Genomic DNA, 26,698 nt, shown 5'->3' with positions numbered 1-26,698 from the left:
CTTCAAATATAAAACAGGACGACAATATTTGGTGACAACAATTTGAAAAGTGATATGCCATTTAATAGTGATTCAACGCAAAATGCCGTTTCCAGACTAATATCCTATTCGGGACTGGCGTCCCTTTTGGGCTAAAAAGTTGCTTTAAAAAATTGGAAATCAGTAGATTTCGGATTCACTGATTCGATGTTACTTTTTTCCCCCACTGCTGCGATTAAATCGGATTTCGGTTTACTGCATTCCAATGTTTAAAGAAAAATGCTTGAAAATGAACATGAGTGCATTTATCAAGCGTTATAATCTGATTGTAATCTTTCAGTGCAATCTGCAATGTTGGAGTAAAATTTTAATTAAACCTAAATACCAAGCCAAGGTAATAAATAATAAGTCATAATTGTTAATCATTCCACGCGCACCTCGCAAAGAGAAGAAAAATCAAAACAACAATAAATCTTCTTCATATTTTCAGATCGGAATCTGATGAAACCTGTTACTGACTATAGAACATACTTTGCACAGAAACTGATTCTTCGTTGCCATTCGTCTCACACATGCCATTAGGCGCAATTCCAAAACTTGTGGGAAAATACAATTTTTTTTTTTTTTACGAAAACAGTAAAGTAATTTTTTACTAAATCACTGTCAAAACTCGGTTACAACTGATAGCATAAACTAACCACTTTTTGCTTAACCTGGTTTTGAACTGGGAAAGGGGGGATTACAATATGGCGTCACAAAGCTTAATCTTTTTTTTTTATTATTATAATTATTTTTGGAAGAGGGGATGAAATAAGCAACTGTCAAATCAAATAAATAAATAAAAATAAAATAACTCACAAATAAATATTAAATAATTAAATTAATACCTTCTTGACCTGCATATAAGACCACCTCGCATATAATGTGACGTCACGTCTCTTAATGTGTTTTGCAAGAAAAAAAAGGGCTTCTGAGGGCTTCACTTGTATATGAACTTGACACCCAGAAGTTCTTTAAAAAAACGCGCAATTAAATGATTTAAATATCATGCCAGAATTACTCTAAGCCAGGGGTTCTCAACCGGTGGTACGCAAAGAAGCAAAGTATTTTTAACTATTAAACTCAAAAATTAAAACCCCAACATCCTGATTGAATTTTTCGCTAACACTCGTAAATTTATGCAATCTGAGATTTGTTCAAGATTGGTGGTGGTAGTAATACTTTGTAGTGGTGGTACTAAAGATTTTCAATTTTTGTTTAGATGGTACGCGTTAGTCAAAAGGTTGAGAACCGCTCCTCTAAGCAATTATTTTTTTCCTTAATAAAAGAACTAAGAGAGGTCTTAACCACTAGGCCACTGCTAGAGGCTCTACCAGTGGCCGAATGGTTAAGACCGCCGAATATTAGAAGTTTGACCTGGGCTCGATCCCAGTCGAATGGGCTATTTGCATGGTTGGCTTTTGTGGTTTTCTCATGTTAGCGTACTTGTGAGTCAACGTATCTTCGAATGTCCTCCAAGCAACCTACACTTGGACTAATAGCCCTCGAGGGCTTAGTCGTATAGAAACAATCTAATCTAAAATAGTTACGTGGTAAATTATAGTGGTGCTTTTTGGTAAATGTTATGTTTTGCTTATAAGACAGGTACACGATTTTCACGAAAGAATTTTTTAGTAAAAAACATCGTCCAATATTTGAACATTAAATATATATAAGCAACTGCAGTGCGAAGCAGTTTAAAATTAACAGTCATGATAGAAACAGCAAAAATTAATCTTAGTTATATATTATTTACTTTTTAAAGTGATAAATAAACAGGAACGAGAATAAGTTATGCAGCGGAAAAAAATCGGATATTTTGTTGAATCGGGAGTTGCTGTAAACGTTTACGTAATACGTCACGACAGCTAAATAAAGTTCTAGTAAGCGATGAACATAAAGAATGGTATTCACAAAAATCTGATTACGAAATATTTTTACTGCATTTTCTAACTACAACATATAAGTAAAAGCCAACGCACTTTTTTGTTTTTAATTCCGTACAACGGTTTGAAGCAAATCTTCATTGGATCTTAGCAAAAGCTTTATTATGTGTACATAGATAGAAAGGTCTGATTATTACCTGGTATTATTATTATTCTCATTCCACGTATTTCGTACTTCAGCAAAAGAATAGGGGAAAGACACCCGAGAAAATAAACCGTCGCAACATCGGCAGTATTACAAATATGTGACAGATCGCAAGTAAAATTTCCCTAAGGAGAGAAAAATAAAATGTAGTATTTTGCATGATAATAAATTAAGCATGAAAGAATTTTAGTTTTTTAGTATTCAATTTAATTCCAGTTATAATCGTTACACGTGCCGTGCAGACAGTAAAGTGGTTAGCAACGCTGACTGAAGAACCGAAGGGCTGGGTTCGAATCCCGGAGAAGGCATGGATGCTTGTATATGTATGGTGGTATCCTGTGTGGTATGAGGACACTCAAAATATGCGGCAAGCCGACTGTCAACCACAGTTCGAATTAAGGCTTTGACCAAGGACAAACGCAGTCTTGTACCATAATAATAATTCTAGATTTCAATTTATTACGCAAGTTTTATGCTATTGGACACTACCCAAATGTTGAGAAATACCCCTACTAACATTAAAGTAAGTGTAAAGATAACTTAAACCCAGCTTTATTTTGTCCAAAGAGGAGCCTCGCTCCTTGCCAAAAGACGAATGACAGCATTTAACATGGTCTGACAACAAAATACTTCGGTTTGATAAATTAACTAAACGTATGGGCAGTTCTGCATTTTATACCAGTTTGTAACACAGCTTAACAAAATTCACACGGTAAAAATGAAAAAAATGAAAACTGAGCACAAATGACAAAGTGAAAAGAAAAGAAAGAAGAAAAAGCATTTCTCAGCGATTTTAAATATTTAAAAAAAGAAATCTGATGTGGACACTCCCTGACATCAAGCCAAAAAAAGTCCAAATGGATTAGGGAACGGTCAAAATGGACTTTCCCGTTGAAATATAATACCCAAAATTTTAGACGATTACAATATTTTCTTAAATTTCGTACAAGAAAGTAAAAAACTTCCAAAAGTTAATATGATGAGTTATAGCAGCTCATAAGGTTGAAAACTATTGTAATTAAGAGCAGAAAATTAAAATACTGACTTAACCTGCTTCACAATATTCACTTTGAATAGTTAAAGAAGAATTGTAAGCATCACGAAGTCTAAATATCGAAAACAAAAGCTGTCGCATTACATATGTGTTAGATATAGAAACAGACAAAATAGACTGCAATTTAAATATTTTGAGCACTTTTTTTCTTCTTTATCTTTCTTCTTCTTTTTCCGTTTTTTTTCTTTCATTTTTAAAATTTTTTTGTAGGATTTGACAGTTTTGACAGTAAACTTTCAAAGACAGATGAACAAATTTACAAGTAGACTAGTAGGTACCTTGTAAAAGCAACTCCAGTAAAGCTTCCAGTAAAATTAATAAGTAAAACATTGTTGAAGCTGTAATATTATGAAGAAAAAGTATTGCTGGAAATGCAGTAAATTAGTACTACAGGTACAAATATTCCATACAAGAATATCATGCACGAAATATTTTCTCTTTGAATTAAGATACTTAAAACTTAACAGAAAAGTATTAATTTTAAGTGCCAGAATTTAATTTTACAGAAGATTTAGGATTTCGAGAGCAAGTGACAAATATTATTAATGATTTTATTTTTGGTTCAAAAGGTGACATGAAGCTAAATTCACTCGTGATCTCAAAAGATCTCAACAGTTCATCAATTGGCATATCTCGCTTTTTTATGTACTTAGAATTCATCAACGTTCTAAACAGATCCCTGGTTAAACATCCCTCATTTTGAGCGACAGATAACAAAAATGTAAATACGATGAGATCAATCCAACCTTTAAATTTAGGCAATCTTTTCTGAAATTGACCCGTATCATTTTTTAATGGCTGAACGCTTTGTTTCATAGCGCCTTGAGCCAATACAAGGGCCAGAAGGTGGCCATTTCATTATGGGAAGCACCTAATAGGTAGCCACAGTGCCTTCTATGAAGGGATGGACATGTGGGGGGGGGACAGCAGGGCCGGACAGCCGGACAGTTTTCAAAGACTAATCGGGTATAGTCCGGGAAAGGGACCGGGAAGGGATGGACAGTTACAACCATGTCTCCACCGGGATTCGAATCCGGACCCATCACTACGACAGTCAGGGACACTAACCACCGGATGGGCAGCGTAACCGGAATCATTGAGAATACAATTCAATAAAGGTATTGAACAGTATCAGGAATCATGTTCTTTGCCGTTTAATCGGGATAGTGGTTAAAGTGCCGTGAAGAGCCCGGGCTCGAATCCCGGAGAAGGCATGGATGTTTGTAAATGTATATTGTCCGTGCGGCATGGGGGCACTCTAAATATGCGGCTAGTCGAAAGTCCTCTCGAGATGTTGTGTTAGGGGAAAGGGGGTAGGAGACCCTCGGCTCCGTACCTTAGGTACTCTCCGTCAAAATTGGGGGGGGTGGAACAAAGTCGTATTGTCATCTGTATTGTGCTCAAGGTTTTTGCCAACGACAGGCTCAATCTTTCAATCCTTGCCACGATGAATTTCGTGGGCTTGTTCTGATGTTACTGTCAGACACGTGAGATAAGTCATAACAACAAGAACAACATGTTTCTTACGGCGACCACCTCAACAAGAGATCAAAATTATCTGGAACCGTGACTCGTCGTCTTAAACAGGTTTCATTCTATTTTATTTGATTCTTATGGTTTTAATGATGTGCGTACTTCGGGAAATGTAACTATGGATGGCTTGTATATAAAAAAAGTGATGCCATATCTTAGAAATGCTCTATCAGGGTGGAAAATTGAATTCATTTAAAAAAGTCTGTTAGTTCTTAGTATCTTACATTATGTATATTACACTATACCTAACTTTATGAAAAACCAGAAAGTTACGTTTATTCTACCAAGCAAGAATAACGTACATCATCTTGGGATTCAAATGTATTCAGTTCAGTGCAGTATCCATATGTTTCATAAGTGTATTGCATTTAGTGGAGTTCATGCACAATTTAACTTCGGTCTGTCTGATCATGGGCAATCAGACATAAATGGCATTCCTAAAAAATAGGGAGCTAACCTTTGCTACGCATCTTAGGACCAGAATTTGATGTATATTTTGTCTATACGATATCGCACGCGCTCAACATGACAGGCGCTCAATTTGAAAGGAGGGCAATGTGTCGATCAGTCAAGCGGTTCGACACAGCATCTATCAATTTCCAATACGATAGGTGCATGCACAAAGCGACACGAGCCTAGCTATCTCAGATGGGCAGGTCGTTACATTGTTCTATATCAGTCCATATTCGGGTTCAGTGAAAATGATAATTCATGTAAATATAGTTAAATAATCTCCGAAAAAAAAGAAGGAAAAAAAACCCTCATTATTTCCGATGTGCTCATAATTTTTGGAGAAAAAGTAACAGAAAAAGAAGCAATTGAAGCAGCCATCATGTCTAATATATGTTAGTCACGAACATATTGGGAATGATTTTCAATCAGTGAAGAGTGAAAAATTTCCCACACAAAAACAAAACTTTCAAACCGAAGCGGGAAGAAAAGGTTAAAAAGTGTATGGAATATGTACACGATCACAGACAACGCTCATCGAAGGATATTGTTTCTAATCCTCACTGATCAAGAAAAAGTGATGGCCGTCTTGGTTACGCCCACTTCACATGACGTCATAGGGCGCGACTACTCTCAAAGGTCAAGTAGAAAATGTCCAACAATTTTTGTCCAACACACTGCATAAGATTATTATAAATGTGAAAACGTTCAGTCATAATAATTCATTACAGTTGCAGTTATACGAAGTTTTCGCAGAAGCCAAAACTATGTGGCGAAGTCGCACCTCTTATCACGCAGGAAGCACTCTTATCGCTGAAGTTCTTACCATATTTCGTTTTGATTTTACCATTTATTTTATTATATAATCATATTATATCTACTAGATAGTTTCATGCATCAGAAAATATCCATTTCGATATTTGCTACAGCAATCTCAATGATTTTACCTCTGCTGCAATTAAGGAAATTGCAACTAAAGAAATTGAACACTAGAATTAATATAATTATTTCTCTTTTCAGTGGACATAATGCATTTAATTTTGTATTAAGTAGTAGCGATAGTTTAGTAGTATCGATAAGCTGAAAATAAGGACTGCTAAATAATTCGACCCGAGAACGACACGGCTGAACTGTTTTCCGCAAATAATGAAAATATACATTTCTTTTAGCCTTCTACGAAAGTTTCTTTTTCAAAGTACATGCCCTTGGGTGCCTTATTACTGTTAATTAACCAGTTGCATATAAGTCTTTAAGTTGACCCTTATGCATTATATTAAAAGAAAGTCCAGTTATAAAGAAACATCAGACAGTGAATTGCGGAAATCTGAGTAAAAATCAAAATGATTGGCAAATGATCAATAATTCTGGCAACTGCTAATTAAAAAAAATGTCGCTCTTATTGACTTTCATTCGATATTATTGCAATATCATGCAACAATAAGCAAAATAATTTTGTAATTAACGATAAAAATACTTTTTCACCTACAGGTAGATTTATTATTAACTGACTGAACCTTCCTATACAGTCATTCATCATTAATTCGTTGCCAAACCAAGTAAAATGAAACTTCTGTTTTACTCATTAAAACCCCAACCACAATTATTGCCTCATAATGCAACAAAGTACGGTTAAATGACAATATTTTACTCGGTGTTACCCAAAATGGCTGCCAGAGTAGTCTGGCATTCTCTAGGGAACCCCACCGAGGGGCGGCGATTGGGAATCAAGGTCGTGCTCTCCCTATTTAAAGAAGAGGAAAAAAAAAAAAAAAAAAAAACTCAAAGTGAAACGTAAAAAGAAAGTCAGAAGGAGGGTAAAAAATAAATAAAGGAAAAGAAACGCGCTACATCCATAATGCATTTAGCCATGAGAAAGATCGCTTAACATTTTCCTTAGCGTTTTCGTTTGATTTGGTTGTTTTTCTCATTGCATCCGACGAAAGAGCGATAGCGGGATTACTGATAGCGAAGAATCAAAGAGTATAAAAACAGAGGTCCTCTGTGTTTTACACGTTGTATGTATACAAGTACAGCAAAGTAGAAAAGGAATTTGAGATCTTCGCAGAGCAGATCATTGCCGGATTTATATTCAGGGCTGTTTAAGAGAAACATTTAATATCTCGAGAAAAAGGTTTCTCAGGACTTCCTCCAGTCCCCAACCCCCACCCTGGGAAGCCCCGACAGAATATTCATTTCAACATTCGCTAAAACACATTTTATACTGGTTTGTTGAAGTACGGTTGGCTAGTTAAATTAAAGAAGGAATAAAGAAAAAATGGCAGAGAGAAAGGAAAATAGATTGTCATAGGTTTTTCAAAAGTTTTCGAGTAGCGACTGGCATAAGGACCTCCATTTTCAAAAAAACAAAAATAATACGCTGGGCTGGATTTTACCCCAGTTTTAAATTTCATAATAACGTGTTTTCGTATTAATTGGCTACACCTTTGAAAAGGCTGAGGAATTTAAATACCTTGGCACTATTATAATGACAAAATAAGTAAAGAGCAGAAATTGATATTATTTTTTTTAAATGCCTAATAAATGCTTCTTTGGACTAAGAAGTCAATTAAGATCTAATCTTAGAAGTCGCAAAACAAAACTACGAATATATGACACTAATACTACCTGTTTTACTTTTTGCAACGTGGAATTTGAATAAAAAAATACAACGCTCATTGGACATGTTTGAGAGAAAAATCTCCACAGCAATTTTTGGCCCAGTACAGGATAGGGATATTGGACAGCAAGATATAACAGGTTTTATAGGTAACCACAAATAACGCACATCATCCACAGTAATAGATTAAGATGACTGAGCCGTGTTTGGAGAAGCACGAAGATAATTCCATTAAGATCTTGACCTGAGGAATCCCGAACTAAAGGAAGACCACCGACTAAATGCTTAGTTGACACTAAAAACGACTTAAAAACGGTGAAAATTAAAAACTGAAGATGAGTTGCTGCATACAGAAGACGCTAAAAGGAGAGCGTAGTTGAGGCATCCAATTCCTGTAAGGGTGCTTGTGTGAAGAAGAACGTGTTTCCTTTCTATATATACCTTATTCTTATCAAACTTTGAAGTATGAAGCACTGCTAATAATACTGTAATATTTCAGTTACATTTCACGTATTTTCTAAAATTGACTATGAAACCTCTCACTTGCATACATTACTGTGATTTTGGATTCGGCATTGTTTCTAACTTCCGATACGTACACTCTCTATCTGGTCTGCGGATGTAATGTCGAGAGAACGCAGTATCTCAACAAATGGATTTGGTTAGACGGTCCATGAAATTGAAGTATCTAACTAAATCCATTTACTGGAAAACTCTTCACTCAGATTACGCATGAAAATTCACTCCAATGAAGGAGAGGGTTTCGATTCCAGGCAAATGAGCTGATTGCACGGGCGATTTCGTGGTTTTTCCCATGTGCAACGAAGCTATAAGCCAGTTTTCCTTAGAAAGTTTTCCCTAAAGGCATCCTCCCGTTAGACAGATAGCCCTCGTGAGCTTTGCCGTAATCAGTCAAACCAAACTAATGAGGAGGATTATTACTTCTTGATGCTAAATGATATTTCGATGAGAATGAGAAATTTCAAGAAAGGACAAATTTGTATCTTAATCCACTAAATTTCTTTTGACAATATGCTGGGTTAAAAAGAAAAGTCTGACAAGGAAAAATGAGCTGCATACTTTTAAGTTGAAAATTTAACACTGAGCACGGTTTGACCATCTACAAGTCTTATTTGACCACTTTCATAATGGTACCTACGGGTCTGGCAGATGAGAACCGCTACGGACCTTCACCAGAGTTTCCTCTGACCTCGTTCTGGTACCTACGAGTGTCTGCGTACTGCGTACAAAAGATAATCAGTGAATCATTACACGCTCCTTCGAATGAATCGCAAGTAAAGGAGCTTTGTTTAGCAAACAAAATACCGGTACTTTTTTTTTCTTTTTATCTTGAGTACAATTTCGGGGCGGTTGCAACTGAATTTTTCAGAGTTTTTTTTTAATTTTTTTTTTTTTTACCTTTGTAATACTAGCCAGATTCCCTTAACAAATTCTCCACACTAGCACATCTTCCTAAAGTCGAGCCATTTCAAATTTTGTCCCATTTAAACATTTTTTGTGTTTTTGAATGTAGTAGGATTAACAACATCCTTTTGCGATCTTGACATTTCGTATCAAACACAGCAGTATTTCAGATCGCCATATGAGTTTTGTTTCATATCAATAAAAAGTTTAAAATAATCTGTCACGCTGTTGAGACAAGATGAGGTTTCAGCGAAGCTGTGCTGAAAATCTAAGCATGGTCTTGTCCACATTGGAAGTCATGAGCTTTGAATTATCGGTTAGAAGCAGAGACAAATTTGCAATCCCGGAAAATTTAAATTTTTTATCCCTCCCTTAAAAGTACAACAGAGCTGGAGAGTACCCAAGCGGACCTATATAAACCTCGTAACTATGGTCCATCATTATATACATATAATCATACAAATCGTAATTATGATTCAAAGACTTATGTGATAGGTATAGCATTGCCCAAGCAGATACAATAAATTTCTAAGGAAAAAAGATGCAAAACATTTCAATGAATAAAATCAGTCCCTTTTCTACGAAATGAAAAAAAAAATTGTTCTACAATAAATATTTACTGCTACGAGTGCATTTTCACTATACCAAGAATTTTCATTACAGATTTTTGCCAGATTTTTCGATTAAAGTAAAGTAAAGACCATGCAGAGATATGTCTGGATAGAGATATGTATGCATATCTATGTAGACTGAGAAGAGATAATATATATATCTGTTACGAATATATGTCTAAATCGGGAGCTCGAGAGCAGCTTAAAGTATAGACTCGCAGAACTTAAAGAGTTAATAATGGGAATCTATTTCGGCTCTGAAGGACCTTCGTAATAGATATATATATTCTCAGTGACTTCCGTAATATTCGTGATATGCATATTTTTAAAATCTAGCTTAAAATTCCTAAAAAATCTATGCATGTGAACCTAATATTATGTTTTTCACTACGGGTAAGATTAATAATTATGCCCGATTTTATAAAATATGTCATAATTTCAAAACTAAAGTTCGCATGCATGCTATCAGCTAGAAGAAATGATGAATCGGATAGAAAATATAAAACAGAAGAACCCTAGGTAATATTTTATATTGAACGTTAATATTAATTTACACGAAAACGTCTTCTGTGCTGTAGGCTAGCAATAACGATAGTTCTTTTTTGCCTCTTCTAGCGAAAATTCCGTGAAAACGTTGAGTTAAAAATACCTTATTTAGCTTACTAAATACTGCATAGAAATGAAAAAAAATGGAAATATTTTTTTCGGTTATGTTAGAAAATATTCTGTAACCATAGATCTACTATATAAATATTATTAATGATTATGCATTAATTATTATTGATTATACATTTATTGATTATGCGTATTTTTTCTTCACTTTTTAATACTTATATAGCTTGAAAATTAAAAAAATGCATGTAATACCATACAATAATGTAGAATGAATTGTACACATACTTCAGCATGTAATAACTAACCAAAAAGTGCACACGCCCATCAACAAGAAATCAATATCAAGAAAACGAAACTCCTGACTTTTCTAAAGCAAAACATAAACAGTCGGACACTCAGTCTGGTGCTCACGTGACTATCTGTCCTCACCCACATTCATCTAGTTAAGCGATGATTAATTAGGCATCATCTAACTAACTAACGGATCTATCTTAAAGATGAAATGCCAACCAACACAACGAAATGTATCTAGGAATCTTTTTTCGACGCCCTCTTCTTCCCAAGTCGAGATGTCGGCTGGAGATAACGACAGATCTGCCGATTCTCATGTTCCTCTATGGTCGAGTTCGTCCCATCAGTTCTGCCTGCTCCTCCACAATTAGACTCTATTACATTTTGGTTACTACCCTCAGCGACGGGTACGGTTAAGACACGTAACACTGGACAGGGTTGCTCGGCTTACGTCTCAGTGGAGACAACGCATGGGCAGTTCTTGGAAGCACTGGGACAACTCATTACGGAGACAGATTTTTACAAAAGAATATTAAATGGCATGCCCTCCTTCCTACATTTTTTAAAAATATTACCACTAACATATATTATAAACAACAGAAAATTTTCACCTATTGAAAATAATTTGCATAAATTGGTCCAAGTGAACTATCTAAAAAAATTAGATGATAGCATTATTGTTGGCGACTCTGAGTGCTTAGCTTCTAAAAATATTAGTTAAACCAGTAACTAATTTGGAAGTTTACAATCTTTACATACAAAACAAGCACATTACCCTCAAAAAGCTAAAGAACAACAACAACAAAAACAAAAAATAGTTTCTTTATTTGAAAATTAATACACCAAAATAAGAACATAAAATTGGATTGGACTATTTCGATTAAGGCAAAGCACATGATGGCGATCTCCCTTAAAAAAACGATGCAACAGCTAACAATAAAGAGTAGTGGGGGTTTTGTTTTCGTATTATATATCTCTGAAAAAATAATAAACTATTTGTTAATCTGCATGATTGCGAAGAAAATCTCATGTGGCATCAACCATGATGACTTCCTAGTTCGGCCTAATTAAATTATAAAACTTTTTTTTTCTAAACTTCATTTAAATTTATTTCCTTGAATTATTCTAACTTGAATAAAAGCTCCTTAAGGCAAGTTGAAAATGACATCGAAAACCGCAAATTTTTTAAAATTAAATATTTCGGTCGAATTTTGTCATACGGCAGTCAAACTCCTTATAATTTTATTTTTTCATAACGAGTATAAAAATTTTGCAGATATAAGTATAGGAACCGGAAGATCGCATTAAAAGTCAGATTTCGTTACTTGTCGAAAATTAATATTTTTTAATTTAATATTGCCAAAATATTAATATTTTCGCCATTTGTAACACTTCTGTAATGGAAAATAAATGACTACGATCAACGATTGCGAAAATAAAGGCCGGTTAAGGACTTTTAAGCGGGGTAAGGGAGTGGGTACATACGCATATTTTACGTTAGATACCGCTGATTGCAATAAAAAAGGGGGTGCACAACTAATTGTTATACCAGCCCCACATACAAAATTTTAGTATTCAACGGTTAGTCGTTTTTGAGTTTACATACATATATACACACGTACAGACGTCACGAAAAAATTCCTTCTGAATCCATTTTAAATCCATTCTTATAACCCTTGTGGTAAATAGAATCCTTTATTCTGTGCGTAAGCAAAGGCGTTATGCCAAAAAAAATCGTCCAAATGGATCCGGGGACGTTGAAAATGGATATCTTCGTTCAAATATTATACTTGACAATTTTAGCTATAACAATACTTGTTTTACTTAGTACAGGGAAGACCAATATCTTTGCAAGAACAGCTGCAAAATGTGTATATGAATGTAAAATGTCATATTTCTTATTTGGCATCTCCATTTCCAGTTTTGAAATTTCACATAGCATTGGCAGAAACTATCACATTGTCTCAACCCTTCTCTTCCTGATTTAAAGAACCTTTCAAAACTTCCTTTTTTCTTCCTAAAGTACTTCTCTTTATGATAGCGCCCGATTTAGTAGTCCATTTAATTAATATTAACAGATATCTAAAGCTCAAATCAGATATTATTGTCATTAAAAGGGAAGGATGACGACTCCAAGTATTCAAGCAGTATCTGCCTAAGTTGAGGAATACCTCCATGAAGAACCTAAATGATCCTTATTCGTAATTGTGTTACAATGGGGAAAACCACGAAAATCATGGGAGTAGTTTCTTATAGTTGTTGAGCGCTGAATACAGGAAAAACTAAAAATTTTTCATATCGTTAGCGTTCGGTCTCTAATGAGTTACACCAAAAGGAAAACTTATGCAAGCAAACTTATTAACGATTTTATGGTAAATATACAATAGGTATTTGAGTAAGTTTTCTCTGAATTTCATGTTGTAGTGTTTCACTCCTGAATTCATTTAATTTCTTGAATCCTACTGAGACTAGTTAGGGAATTTATCACTGCGTCTGCGAAAGTAACAACAGTTTCAGAAGAAAGTTTAAATAACCTCTTTATTTAAACTTAACAAATCCACGGCGTATGCTTACAGCTTAAATCTCTGCAGCTTATGATTTACAATGCAAAATCGTAAAAAACGTAAGCTCAATTCAAACTAAGTGCAAAAGTGATTCAGCCAGTAGAAAAGCTAACGCCGGGTAACGGAATTCTCAAAGCTGGGCGAGGAACTATCACAACGGCCAGCGTCTCTGGCGAAGCTCTCTGTAACATTCAAGAAATCTATTCTTATTTACATGTACTTCATTTACATCCTGTTAAGAGCTAACGAAAAGTAGTATTGATAGTACAGTTCAAATAAAAGGATAGTGGATTAATTAGAATAAATATTTTATTATGTAATGTACTTAAATCCGAAAATTTCGTGACGCATCCCGTAGAGTTTCGCAACACATTCGTAACGGTTGACAAATACTCACATTAATTTGATGGCTTGGGCATTAATGTAATATAAGTTAATTTAGCCATTAAAACTCAATGACGTCGCGTACGTAATTGACTGCTTAGTACCTTTCGCGGTTACTGCAGTTTTTGTTGGAAGTCTTTGGCATTCTTCTAAATAACCTTGCCATTTCGAAGAAGGTATATAATGCCGATAAAGGAGGTAAAAAACAAAGAAGGTCTATGTAGAAAAATATATTTTGCTTTGTCTTCATCGCAGATCTCACAGACCAATATGTGGTTAAAGAATATTTTCTATTTCGTTACTACAAATCATTTATGCTACATTCCCTACCTACATGCCTACAACTATTCTTTACCGAGTTATATATAAACACTGCCGCTGGTTCATTTAGATATTTTAGACAAATTCTTAGAAAAAGCACTGAGAAGTTTTTTGTAGCATTTTAAAACAGCCGGCTGTCTTAAACGGTTGCTCTTCTTTTTCATTTTTTTTAGTGCAATGTAGCGTTAAAATAAGAAAGTTTTCCTTATGCAGCTTTGTTAAAGGGGGGGGGACTTGAGCATTTTTCATGCGCATCCTTTTTGCCACAGAACAATAAACTTTATCTCTTTAATCTTTTTCATGGACAGTAAACTTCAAGAGTGATTTGCGTTTAGCTCCCCCTTTCGTCTTAGCTATGAGTTTGTGAACCGCCTAAATGTTATTCCTTTACACTGGACCTAAAAAAAAAAAAAAAAAAAAAAAAAAACTGGAAGGTCAGTAATAAACAAGAAAAGAACGTGATTGTAAAACCAGCAATCAAAGGTATGAATATTCTCATTTTTCGCATTTTACGAACCATGATGCAATATTCTTTCAACAAACACGTTTACTACGGTAAAAGGGTTTTCAGATATTATATAACATTGGTTTGACTCACGATCACAATCATCTAGTTGTACTTAGTATATGTGACCTACCGTAGAAAGAGATTAAAATGTAAATACAAAAATGTATTTTTAATCTGAAGGTCTTCAGATTTAATATTACGCCCAAAGGGGCGTTTTTTAAGCGTTTTGTGCGTTATCTTTATTTACTAATATCATGTTCTTCGCATTTAAACCATAAAATTCAATTCAAAAGCACTAGTTTTTTGAAAGTTTTTTCTTCCGTAGTTTTGCCATTGCTCGCTTTGAAATCGTTCAGTTTGTTAAAAAAGAGGTCCTATCGACCAAATGGATTCAAAAACTGTCAAAGTGGATATACCTTTTGAAATAAGATACCCGAGATTTTTCAAGACTACGATACTTTCTTTACTTCGTACAAGGAAGTAAAAAGGAAAGAAATTTAAACGTAACAGCTTTTGGCGAGTAAACGAACGAAATAAGAGACTGATATATAAGAGATTGACTGAGAAAATAAAGAAGAAAATTTTTATATTATGTGGCTTATTTATTTCTTACAGCATTTTAATAGCGAAAAATTGATGGAAAAAAGGAAAATTAGTCAGATTCTAGCAAAAGAGAACAGAATCTATCTGAAGCGAAGAAAGAAAGAAGACAGGAAAAAAATATTAAAAATTCTGAAAAAGAATGGAATCTACTGCTTAAGTATTAGGAAACTTAATTATAAACGAAAACCTATAGGTTCAATTTTTAAACCTGATCATTCTTATACCGATATTCTTTACTTAGTTTATTACAATTATTACACTTACACACAATTATTATAATTCTACATACAGACTAAGGTTAAGGACGTTCCAAAAGCTTGAAAAAAAATCAAAAAGCTCATTGGGGGAATTATAATTTCTCTTAGTTTTAAAACTACACTGGAAACTACGAAAAATTGAATTCCCATTGAAGTTTTGAAAATATTGCAAGGTTTTACAAAATGCATGAAATTTTAATACAATTTAGTTTAAAGAAATGCTAAAATGATGTCCTTTTCTTCTCCCCGCCCGCCAAGTTTGACCATTGTTTGTGTCGTACGCCAGAAAAGAAAATGCATATGAGATATTACGTGACTGTTAGATTACTTTTTCGGCAATGTTTAAAATTTTCTTATAAATACGCTACGAAAAAATATCTCTCATATTTAATTTCTTGTGAAAATTCATTCCCATTTTTTATTGAATTTATTTATTATTATCCCATTATTATTTTTATATGAATTAGTTGTTCGTATAAAAGTTATATTTAAGTCTTCATACAGTAAAAGTCATAAAAAAGCTTCCAAAAAAATTTTTTGAACATCAAAAAGAAAAACAAATTCTGCAAAAATTATATATCTAAATTAAAATGATTAAGTACCGTTCATTATTTAGAAATATAAAATGCATTTCTTAATTTGCTAATGCATACAAATGGAAGTACTAATAAAATAATCCATATTAATTAATTTTCAGGTTTAAATTAATAAAAATATTATTACTGATTTTTGATATAATTTATTTCAGTACTGTTTAATTCAGTGTATAATAATATAGTATTATAATTTATTATTCATTATAAACAGGCATTTAGGAGAGCCCTTCTAATTTCTTTTAAATTTCTTGACGTTTCTTTCTTAAACGGAGGTAATAATGACGTTTCTTTCAAGTTTTGTTTCTTAAATGACGTAAAATTGCAGAAATTAAAAATAATTGAACTCAAAATTGAAAATAATTGCTCGTTAGTTATTGGAAATGTTACAGAAATTACAGTTATAAATATTTATTACATATGAAATCATTAATGAAAAGATAGTGTGAATATAAATAATTTAATACAATTTTACTTGAAAATTTTTCAGTGAAAACACTGTTAAAGTAATAACAAGTAATGAAAAAAAATTTTTAAAGCCAATTCCTACTTAGGTCAACAAAGAAAAAATTTTAAAATACAAAAAAAAAATTAATATGTGAAAAAACTGTATTAACATGAAGTATCATCCATTACAAGTTTAAGAAATGTATCTGAACTTGAGTGGATGAATAAAAAGTATTTTATTAACGATTGAAAATTAATTAATTAAATAAATTTAAGTTAATTCCTACTTAGTTTACCAAAGAAAAATTTTAAAAGAAAAAAAATTATAAATACAAAAAAAAGTTAAATTAAAAGTTTTAAAAATTTTTAATATGTGAAAAACTGTAGTGGATGTGTAAAAAAATGTATTTGAACTTAAGTGGACGAATAAAAAATATTTCTGTAACGATTGAAAATTTAAACAAGATAGGGAGAGTGTGACTTAATAATGGGAATTTAAAAAAAGGGGGGAAATACAGGATAGAAAAGAAATTAATGTTGCTAAATAAATAAATTTTTCTCTGAATATTTTTAAAATAAAATTTTGCCTCCTCCAATTCCCACAAAAATTATGCACATTTTCAAGCGAATGTTTCCATATCTAAAATTGCACTAATCATCTCCATCCCCCCGTTTTCCTACATAAGATTATAAGAAACGTGGAAGATATTCCGCGGAGTTATTAAAACCCACCACTCGTTCAGCTAATGATGGGAAAGTCTAAAATTTCGAGCCCAAAGTGTGACCGACGGATTGAAAGTTCGATACGACTGCTCATTGGATTTCAGCCGCGTAGCAGTTACGTAATTAAAGTGAAATAGCTTTTTAGCATTATTACCTTTCAATATTTACATGAAAGCTATCGTTAACTTTTCTTTTCTTCAGTGGACTTCAACGCACTGAGGTCATTAAAGCCGCAGGAGACGAAAGTACATTTCGAAAATAATGGAATAAAAACTATCTTACCGGCCGAGACCAAAGAATCATGACTGATGTTTCGTGAGGTCCATTCTCGTTGCCATGGTTATTCTTCTAAAGGCTCCAATCACGCGCTGCTCGTAAATGTGTTCTGCCAACCATAATAACCTGAAAAATAATTTCAACTCGTTAGGAACAAAGCAATTGAACTGATATTTACAAAAAAATACTGCAGCTGCTATTAATATTTAGCACAGATTAATCAGCATAATGTTAGTCATTATTTACGTTGCACACTAAAGTTTCAGCATTTTAATTGCACGTTGGTGGTGAACGCAGCAGCAGATGTCGGTAATGTTCGCAAACAATTGGCAGTGATGAATAAGTACATTTATACAGTTAAAATTCAAAGCAGTAAGATGTCATTAACGAGTATAAATAATGGTTGTATGCTACTGGCAGAGAATGGAAAAGAGATGATGAACACCTTTCGATAACCAAATTATTAAATAAATCATGTTACTCCAAAGTTAAATCTAAAATAAACGATGGATTGCAATTGAAATATTAGCATATAGAAATTTCTTGACTTATTTTGCGTCAATTCAAAAGCGGTCATGGCTAAAAACCAACAGAGCAAAAATTTAAAGCACCCGAACTGTAATTTAAGTACCTAAAAATTATTGCGAATACGTTCGATGCCTTGTATGCTGAATCCTCAAAATTTGTCTTATTTTCTTTGTTTTAAGATTTAAAGGTGTTAAGTAGAATATAAACGTAATGGCTGAATTTCTGAACTAATAGCAAAATACGATGGCTGCGCTAAGAAACGATTGGCGATCTCAAAACTAACTATTCTAATTTTGGTGTTCTCCCCCTACTTCATCTGTTCTCCCAAATTCGAGATCTTTCCACGTTACATAACAACCTTAACTTAACCAATAGCAGTTTTGCTACACTTATGCACCTACTTAGTATAAATACTCTTTGCAAGCAACTACGTCATTCCTTTTCTTAACTTCTGCCCTGCCAACATCTCCACGCTGCTTATGCTTTTCTGTCTAAGATGTGTACATAAAACCCAGTGTTTAAAAGCAGTGTGCATAAAAATTACTGTATTTAATTATGATTGGATAAATGTCTACCAAAATGATTTGATATTTGTGAAAATAAAGATGGAGATATATACCGTTTTGGAAAGGACGGTATAAGTTGGAGAAAAATAAAATAATTTGGTACTTTGGTATTATCACAACCACCTTGGTAGAAGTCGCCCAGTTTTCAGAAGCCGCCGTGGCAACCATGCACACCACATCAATAACTTTAAGTTTGAATAAGCAACGTCGCCATTTTGGTACAAGCTCTTTCGGTTGTATTAGGCAAACTAAACTGCGATATTTCTGGTCTTTAATTATATTTTAAAATACGTGCTTGTGAAATTTGCCTGCAAACGAAGAAAGTACTGTGAAATTTTTGCGGGAACATAATATTTTGCTACAAATGCAGGAATGTTCAGATTCGAATTTGATGATGTTGTATTTTGGAAAACAAAATTTTTTGGAAATGTAACGTGAAAAAGTCTAATGAATATGTCGGCATTCGAAGGGGTAACTAGTTCGAGAATAGTCGTCTGACATTTACTACAGCAGTCCGATTCATATACTACTGGAACAAAAAATTTAGAGTGTTAAATCTTGCTTGGAAAAGTTACAAATGGCCGGTAAGACTGTGGTAGACTAGAGTAATTACATGCAGGAGAACCATTTGTAAGAAGTTTTACAAATTTTTTCCGAGATAAATATCGAACTAAAATTAAAATATCTACCTAATAACATGTATGATACGAAATAAATAACTTTCTCGATTTGAAATTACCATTCTTTTTCTTCTTCAAAAAAAAAAAAAAAAAACGCGAAACTGCGCCAAAGCGGTTGCAATAATACCAAAGTAACAATTATATCTTATAATACATTTATAAAATTCTGCAGAAGAAAAATAACGAAAAAAATATTAAAATATTCGAGGAGGAATGTAAGTATTTTTAATGTATGACATAATCCTTATTTCATAATTCAAATTCGTATTTTAAGTTGCTAAAGTATGTTTTCTTTTCCTATGCTGATATTGTTTACCAAGCTTACTATAAATATTGATAGTTTGGGACTCTTTCTAAGAAAAGAAGGTGAGAAAACCACCAAGTTGCACATGCTAAGTAATTTTTATATTTTCATCCGTACAAAATTGCCAAATACCGCCAAGATGGTTTCCATAGTACGTAAGTACCGAATCAACTAATAAACGTGACTTTTAAATGGCGGAAAGTATTCTTTCAGGTAATACGATTAAGTATCAATCATAACTGAACTTTTTATTTACTTTTATGTACATTCAAAAACAGTTAATTTTTTAAAAAAATTACTGCCCTTCAATAATTAGCTAACTAGCTATATTTAAATTTTTTTCTTATGCGAAAAACAGAAATTATCCAAAAATTAAAGGTCGTAAGCAGGAAGAGTAAACATATCTAAAAGTATGTTACACTGAAAACACGAAAGTATTAGATGTTACTTTGGATTATTAAAAGCTAAACTAAGTAATAATTAGGTAGATTAATTTAATATTGCAGCTATAAATAGTTAATTACGTTATCTTGAAATTTCTTCTGCGGTCAAAATTTTGAAAAACACTGTTCCTAATTATCGCTATTCCCCTCCCCCGAGAAGGAATTTAGCATATTTACATTGTAGTAAATTTTAAGTATTTACGCTGTTGCGAATAAGTGTTAATATTTAAAATGTTTTTTTAAATCTTAAAATTTTGCATATTTAGCTTAAATTTCATACTGCCGTAAATTTGTGCTTCTATTATGCATATTTACGTGTATAAACGTTTTAGTTCATGAAATTTAATGTATTTAACCGTCTGCATCTTATAAATAATTTCAGTAAAATCATTTACATAATGAAAATAGCTCGAATAAAGCTAAAAATGTCTCCTCTCGAAATTTACCACATTAACAGGCATATGCAGTTGGCAAAATATCGCTTTATTTATCAACTTTTGGCTATTTCTCGAATTTTCGATTCGAAGCTCCTACACTCTAATTTTCTTCCTCCTTTCCTTCTAATTACACCTTCTTGGTATAATTAGAAGTACGCTTGACGTGCATTCGGGAGGTCCGGAGTTCGAATCCCGGCAAAGGGCATCGCGGTTTTCTTTAGTTTCCTAAAATCGAAAAATTCTAAATGACTCTAGAAGTGACGCCCAAACTAAACGATAGTGGATGATAATTCGTCACCCCCAAGGCTTGGTGACTGGGTCCCCTATTCCCAAGTTGTTCTTTAAAAGCGATATAGGTATATAAGGTACTTTGTCCCTCATTTCCACATGCCTTCATAGTGTACATGGAATCCTACTCAACACTGTTCGGGAGGTCTGGAGTTCGAATCCTGGAGAGCGCATTGCTGATTTCCTCAGTTTCTTGGCATACATGTAATCTCTACTCTTTGGCAACTACGGGAAATTTCTGAAAGTCCTTTCGTTTCCAAAACAATGCTATATAATATATCAATGATACTAACGTATTAACGCAACCACCTTAGTTATAGTCGACAAATTTTCAGAATGTGCCAAACTCTGGCAACCACGCGCATTCTTCCGGCAACCATGCTCATAACAATCCTTCAGTTAAGTAGCGCGACCATTTTCGTATGCATGTTTCTTTTCTTTTCTTTTCTTTTTTTTTTTCTTTTTTATTTATTTATTTATTTATTGGTATTCCAAGTTCCAACGATTTTTAAAAACAAACCGCAATTTCCACCCCCTTAAGTTTAGTTCTAAAATATAAGCTTATAGAATTTGCTAGCAATGGAAGAAACTGCGGTAAAATTTCTGCAGGAAAGCGGAATTTTGCTGAAAATTTTCTAAAGGGTATGCGAGAAAATGCGTGCTAGCAACCTCCGATTATCACTTTTATCTCTCTTTGCAAAATTTTATAAAGGGAAAAGAAATCCAGAACTGAATTTTTGCAGAACTGAGACGCAGCCAAGCGCTATTTGAGTTCTTTGTCTCTAAGGGCATGACATTTTTCAAACATGGTATTTACAAATTACCATCACGCTGGCAAGAAGCTATTAATGACGACGGAATATTTCTATGTATATTATTTTCTTTCACTTCCTAAATGCACAGAATTCTGAAGTTAGACGTTATATACAACGAAATATTTTAGAAAAAAGTAACTTCTTATTTACAACCTACGCTTTCTTTACATGAGAACCCAATATTTTATTTATATTGGATAAACATTGGTTTTAATGGAATAACAAACATAAAAAATACGCTGTTGTAATAAAACATAAAAAAGGTACTTATTCATTGGCAGCGGGAATAAAGAGGTCCCGAATGTGTCAACATATCCCAGCCATTTAGCTGTGCTCCATCGTTACTTTCAGCCCATACTTCTCAACTAATGACCAACGCAGTCGAGTATCTTACTCACTTTATGAATGTAGAGGCCGGAAAGAAAAAAAAAATAAACTGTCACATTCCGTCGTCACGAAAAACGAGAAAAGACCATCACGGGGGCCACTAAATGTCACCTACTACTCACCCGTGGAACACAAATGGGAAAAATTCTACAAAAATAAATATTAAGCAAAACTTGTATGGAAAAGACACAGAAGAGATAATTCGGGGCCCCAATAAACGGGCCCATATTAAAGTTTTTTCTTTTTTTTTTTTTTTTACATCTGTATGCCATATCGTCTGGCTTTACGGCTAGGGACAGACATACGCACAACAAGTGTAAGTTATAACACATGTAGCGGTTTTTACGAGTGTGGCTGAGAGTCTAAAAACAGCGCTGCCTCCTTAACGGCTTCATTAAGCGAACGGCCACACTTTCGTTCTATTTTTGCCCACCCCCAACATACACCTTGATTTTTTTTTTTTTTTTGATTTTTTTTTACTTCTGCCCTCCCCAGAAGCATGTATATGTAGCGCGAAATGTGTTTGTTTGAATAGAGGGAGAGGCGAGCACAAATTAAGTCATATTTTCTCAGCGAACGCCAGAAACTCGCTTTAACTGTACTGAAAAGAAAAGGGATGCTTAAGGTTTTCCCCAGTTTGTAGCAAAATGCAGTCATTGGCTGAAAGACGTAAACCTTACGTAGATTGGAAATTTAATTTTTTTCTTAAGTCTACGAGTCGTGGATTATAAAAAAGGATGTTGCTGAATTCAATATTGCCTGGCAGAATCCACTGTCATGCCCAACGTGCAAGTTATGGTATCAGTAAGACACTTAATTTGGATAGTTGGCAGCAGTAAATTTATTTCAAGGACAGCCCAATAAAATACGGTGATTCTGAAAGAGAAATACCTTTAGAACTTAACTTTTACTCAATACCATTATTTAAAATGTCTAATACTTAAACATTAAACGAAATGATACTAACGACTACACATTTAATAAAAAGGATTAACTATGGGGTTTGCAATTTAACTTATAAAGCCCATCATATGCAGCATAAAAGAAATCTGCCATGAGATAATAATGTAAACTTCATATGTCAAATTTTACTTCTACTTTAAAATGCCATCCTATCAAATAAAATGCCTTTCCTTTAATAATTTAAGCACGAAATTCAACCGTTATTATAAATTTTGTTTTTATAAATTAAATTATTTAAATAAATTCATAGCCTAAAATTATACAGCGTTAGGTATGGTAAAAGCTGCGCCGCGCTGTCTCTGGTACTGAACAGTTGTTAAAGGACATGCAACAAAATCCTCAGGCGGAATTATTTCAGTAAATATTATTGTTACGAATTTTGTATAATGTAACATGAAAAGTCTGAAGAAAGTGAAGCTCTGCTGGAAAAATAAGGTTACAGGGGATATTAATTTAACACCGAGGTAAATGGCTGTCTCGCAAAATTGGCGAGATATCGTCGAGCTGGCAATGTTTTTGGCAATTAATTTTTGTCGCCAAATTTGTCTAAGAATAGATAAAAGTTGCTAAATTTAACGACTATTTGGCGACATTTTGGTCTACTCCCTGTATAACTATAATTGGTATTAGAATTGAATAAATGTCAGCACACTGGACGCGTATTCCAGAGGTCCGTGGTTCGATTCCCGGCGAAGGCGTTGCTCACTTTTCATCTTTCCTGCTTCGAAAAAATACCTAATGTCACTACAAGAGTTTTCTTCGTAAGAAATTAACACTAAGAATATTATTCGTCTAATTATCAATATTTAAATTTTGTTTTTTGATATTGCTTGCTTCTTATTGACGAAGAAATTCCAGCGTTTTCCCTATTTTAATATTAAAATTGTTTTAGAATATTCATGCATGGTGATCAATTCCAAAGTCCCTACTGTAATATTAAAATTGTTTTAGAATATTCATGTATGGTGATTAATTCCAAAGCCACAAAACAGTTAACACATCGTGAACATATAGAAAGTCACAATAAGCCACAATTATAATTAATAATTTCCAATAGTATTAAGTTAGACTGTATTAAGCAAATAGCTAGGAAAAAAAGATACGTCAAAAAGTACTCTCAAGAATTTTATCAAAATACTTAAATGGTGAAGGTCACTGCCAAAATACTTTCTTCATCGTGAAGGTCGCTGTTTTTTTTCCCGTCAAACATTTAAAAAAAGCATGAACTTAGTTTTGATTTTAAAAATGTACTTAAAGAAACGTACAAAATAAAGGACACTCATTCGTAATTATAGAATTTTTCGAGAGAATAAGCCTTTTTGAATTTAAAAAAAGTTTGTTTTCTTTTGTGGTTGTATTTCGATAAAATATATTTTTAAGTCTGTGTAAATGACGATTTTATGTCACGTTTAATTAAATCTTTCATAGGTCTTTATCGTAATTCGAAACCGGCAATAAGCAGTCTTTCCTTCTATCATATGTATAAAAATAGAATAGTGAAACATTTTGTATCTGACATGAGTACCAGAAAAATTATTTTTATTATCATTTAACAAGATTCCAGAAAATATATAAAATGGTTAAACATACATAAACGTCATTCCAATATAGGCACGTAAATATCATTCCAAACTTTACTTCAGAAATCATATTTACTTTGTATTTGAAATCAAATTTTCAAACGCTTTAAAAAAATTGCTTGCTTGGTTTGTGTCCTAGTGTCCTTTAACTAGCTAATACTATACGGAAAAGAATAATGTTAGACGCTGAAGTTCAAATGCGTTAGAAAAGGAAAGCTTCTCGGTAAATTTCACTAAAGCTTGTCCATTTATATCAATTTATAAAACAAGTATATCCCTACGAGAATTCGAAAGCCTAATTCCCAGGATGGCATGTCACAAAATTCAAATGAATTCGGTGCTGGAAGAAAAAAAATATCTCACTAATCCAGAGCTACAATATAGAGTTGAAATGTTCTCTAAGTGAAGGCATTGACGCGTCGATGACGACAAAGGAGCAATACACGCCTAAATCCTAACGGCTTAAGAGACTCAAAAGAAAACGTAAAGGCAATAAGAAAAGGCCACCTTTATTTTTACTTCCAATTTTGGTCCAATCTTTTCGAAGAATAAAAGCATGCGAATCTCGAAAACAATGAAGACAGAAAAGATGTTGCCAGAGGTGCCTTGGCCAAAAAAGAGAGAGGATTCGCAATTAAATTGTCGGAGTTCGTTTTTGCCAGATGTAATACTGAAGCTCATATAAGACTTAACGCGGCTTTGCGTGTTTTCGTTTGAGCTTAGAATTACATCAGGCAGCAATTAATTTTTTGTGGCAGGTATGAAACTCTTTCTTCTTTATTTAGAAAGAATCATTCATCAAAAAGTAAACGTTTCTTTTGATCAAAACCAAGAACAATTTCTTCCAACTTCGTTTGTTTATTCTTGTTCTGCTTGCCTGTTGGTGAGGTGTCATTGATGGTACGGTAGTCGGCTACCATAGGCTTGAGACCGGGTTCGAATCCCGAAGAAGGCAAACATGTTCATAAGTAACTTTGTCTTTGCAGTCTTTGGTACGCAAATTTATGTTTGAAGGTATCTTCACAGCATGGAGGTACTTAAATTACTGTTGAGCCAAGAGTCTTCTTGAGAGGTCGGTATAAGGAAAAGAGGGATGGAAGATCCTTGGAACGATTTGTTGGGGTGATTCTCCTTCAAAATAGGGTCGGAGTTGTGTAAATTCATACCACTCCTATAAGGAGCTGAAGGCCTAGGCAACGATAATTGCAGCCCTTGTGTTACTGGTCACGATACAATTCGTGAACTTGATGTGATATAACAGTCAAACAAATGAGAAAGATCACAATAATAGTTGCTTTATTAATCATCAATTCTATACAATTTAATTAACTAGTAGTTTCTTGTATTGAAATTTTTACATTATCTGATTTCATTTGGTGAAAGATGTATCTAACCAATACAGTATTAACATACAAATTCTTAAACATTTTTAGCAAATTAATTGGCATGGTATTTAGATAATTTTTTTCTGTGTTTTGTAACTGTTGTTGTTTGTTATCTTTCACTCAAATTTATTAATTTTTTTTCAAAGTGACCCTAGATTATATTAATAGGCGAAATGCTATGAATCCTTTCATAGAACATACCACTGAGAAAATTCCAATTGATTAGCTGTATATCAGTTAAATCACGCTGTAATCAACCCTCTCCTGGCGACTACCTCTATAAGACGACCATCTCTGAAAGTGACTAGCATTCCTAAGAACGTAAACAAACCTTTCTAACACAGCCATCTCAACAAAAAGCCCATATAGTCTACAACCCGAGCGGTCGTCTTAGGGAGGATTATCTGTATTTTCAATCCGTAACATCTTATCCAAAAGGTGACAGCTTCCTGTTTTATTTGAATTTTCATTAGCACAGTTAGCATCGATCACCACGGATATTCGAAATACTAATGCAATTAATTTTTTTTGGTTCATCTACATTTCATACCGCATGTTCTTAATTTTCATGTATGTAAACATAGTGTTGTATTACATTTTAATCTTTTTTTTTTTTTTTTTTTTACTTTCTTCAACGCCAACTTCAGTTTAAACTAGATCAATAAAACCTCGTGGATTACATCTATGATTTGAATTAAATTAAAAAAAATAATTAGATAGTTACCGAAATTCCATTTTGGGGGAGAGTTTAATAATCCAATTAAACAAGGTCTATTGAAATACGAGTTCGAAAGAATGTTGGAAGAAAAAAATCGCGTCGGTCAGATTTCTTCCCCACTCCCTTAGGCTCTCTTTATTTCTTTCTCTTAGTTTTTCAACTCACGACAGAGGAAAGGTAATTTAGGTTAATGTGCTTATAGAGAGGAGGGTTTTCTCAGCGA

General features: G+C 33.5%; 1 protein-coding gene across 4 annotated transcripts in view; it reads right to left on the bottom strand.

The window, feature by feature from the left end:
• LOC118196166 (zinc finger homeobox protein 4-like) overlaps positions 1 to 26,698 on the bottom strand; it is a 392,029-nt gene that overhangs the window by 207,022 nt on the left and 158,309 nt on the right. For all 4 annotated transcript variants that reach the window (XM_035367581.2, XM_085826194.1, XM_085826186.1 and 1 more), the window contains one exon: positions 17,388 to 17,507. The gene's annotated coding sequence lies outside the window, so the exon portion shown is untranslated. The remainder of the gene's footprint in view (positions 1 to 17,387; positions 17,508 to 26,698) is intronic.

Source organism: Stegodyphus dumicola, chromosome 1 (assembly GCF_044657685.1).
Source record: "Stegodyphus dumicola isolate Sdum_Otavi_A_Nest chromosome 1, ASM4465768v1".
Lineage (NCBI taxonomy): Eukaryota > Metazoa > Arthropoda > Arachnida > Araneae > Eresidae > Stegodyphus > Stegodyphus dumicola.
This window is presented reverse-complemented; position numbering and strand designations above follow the sequence as displayed.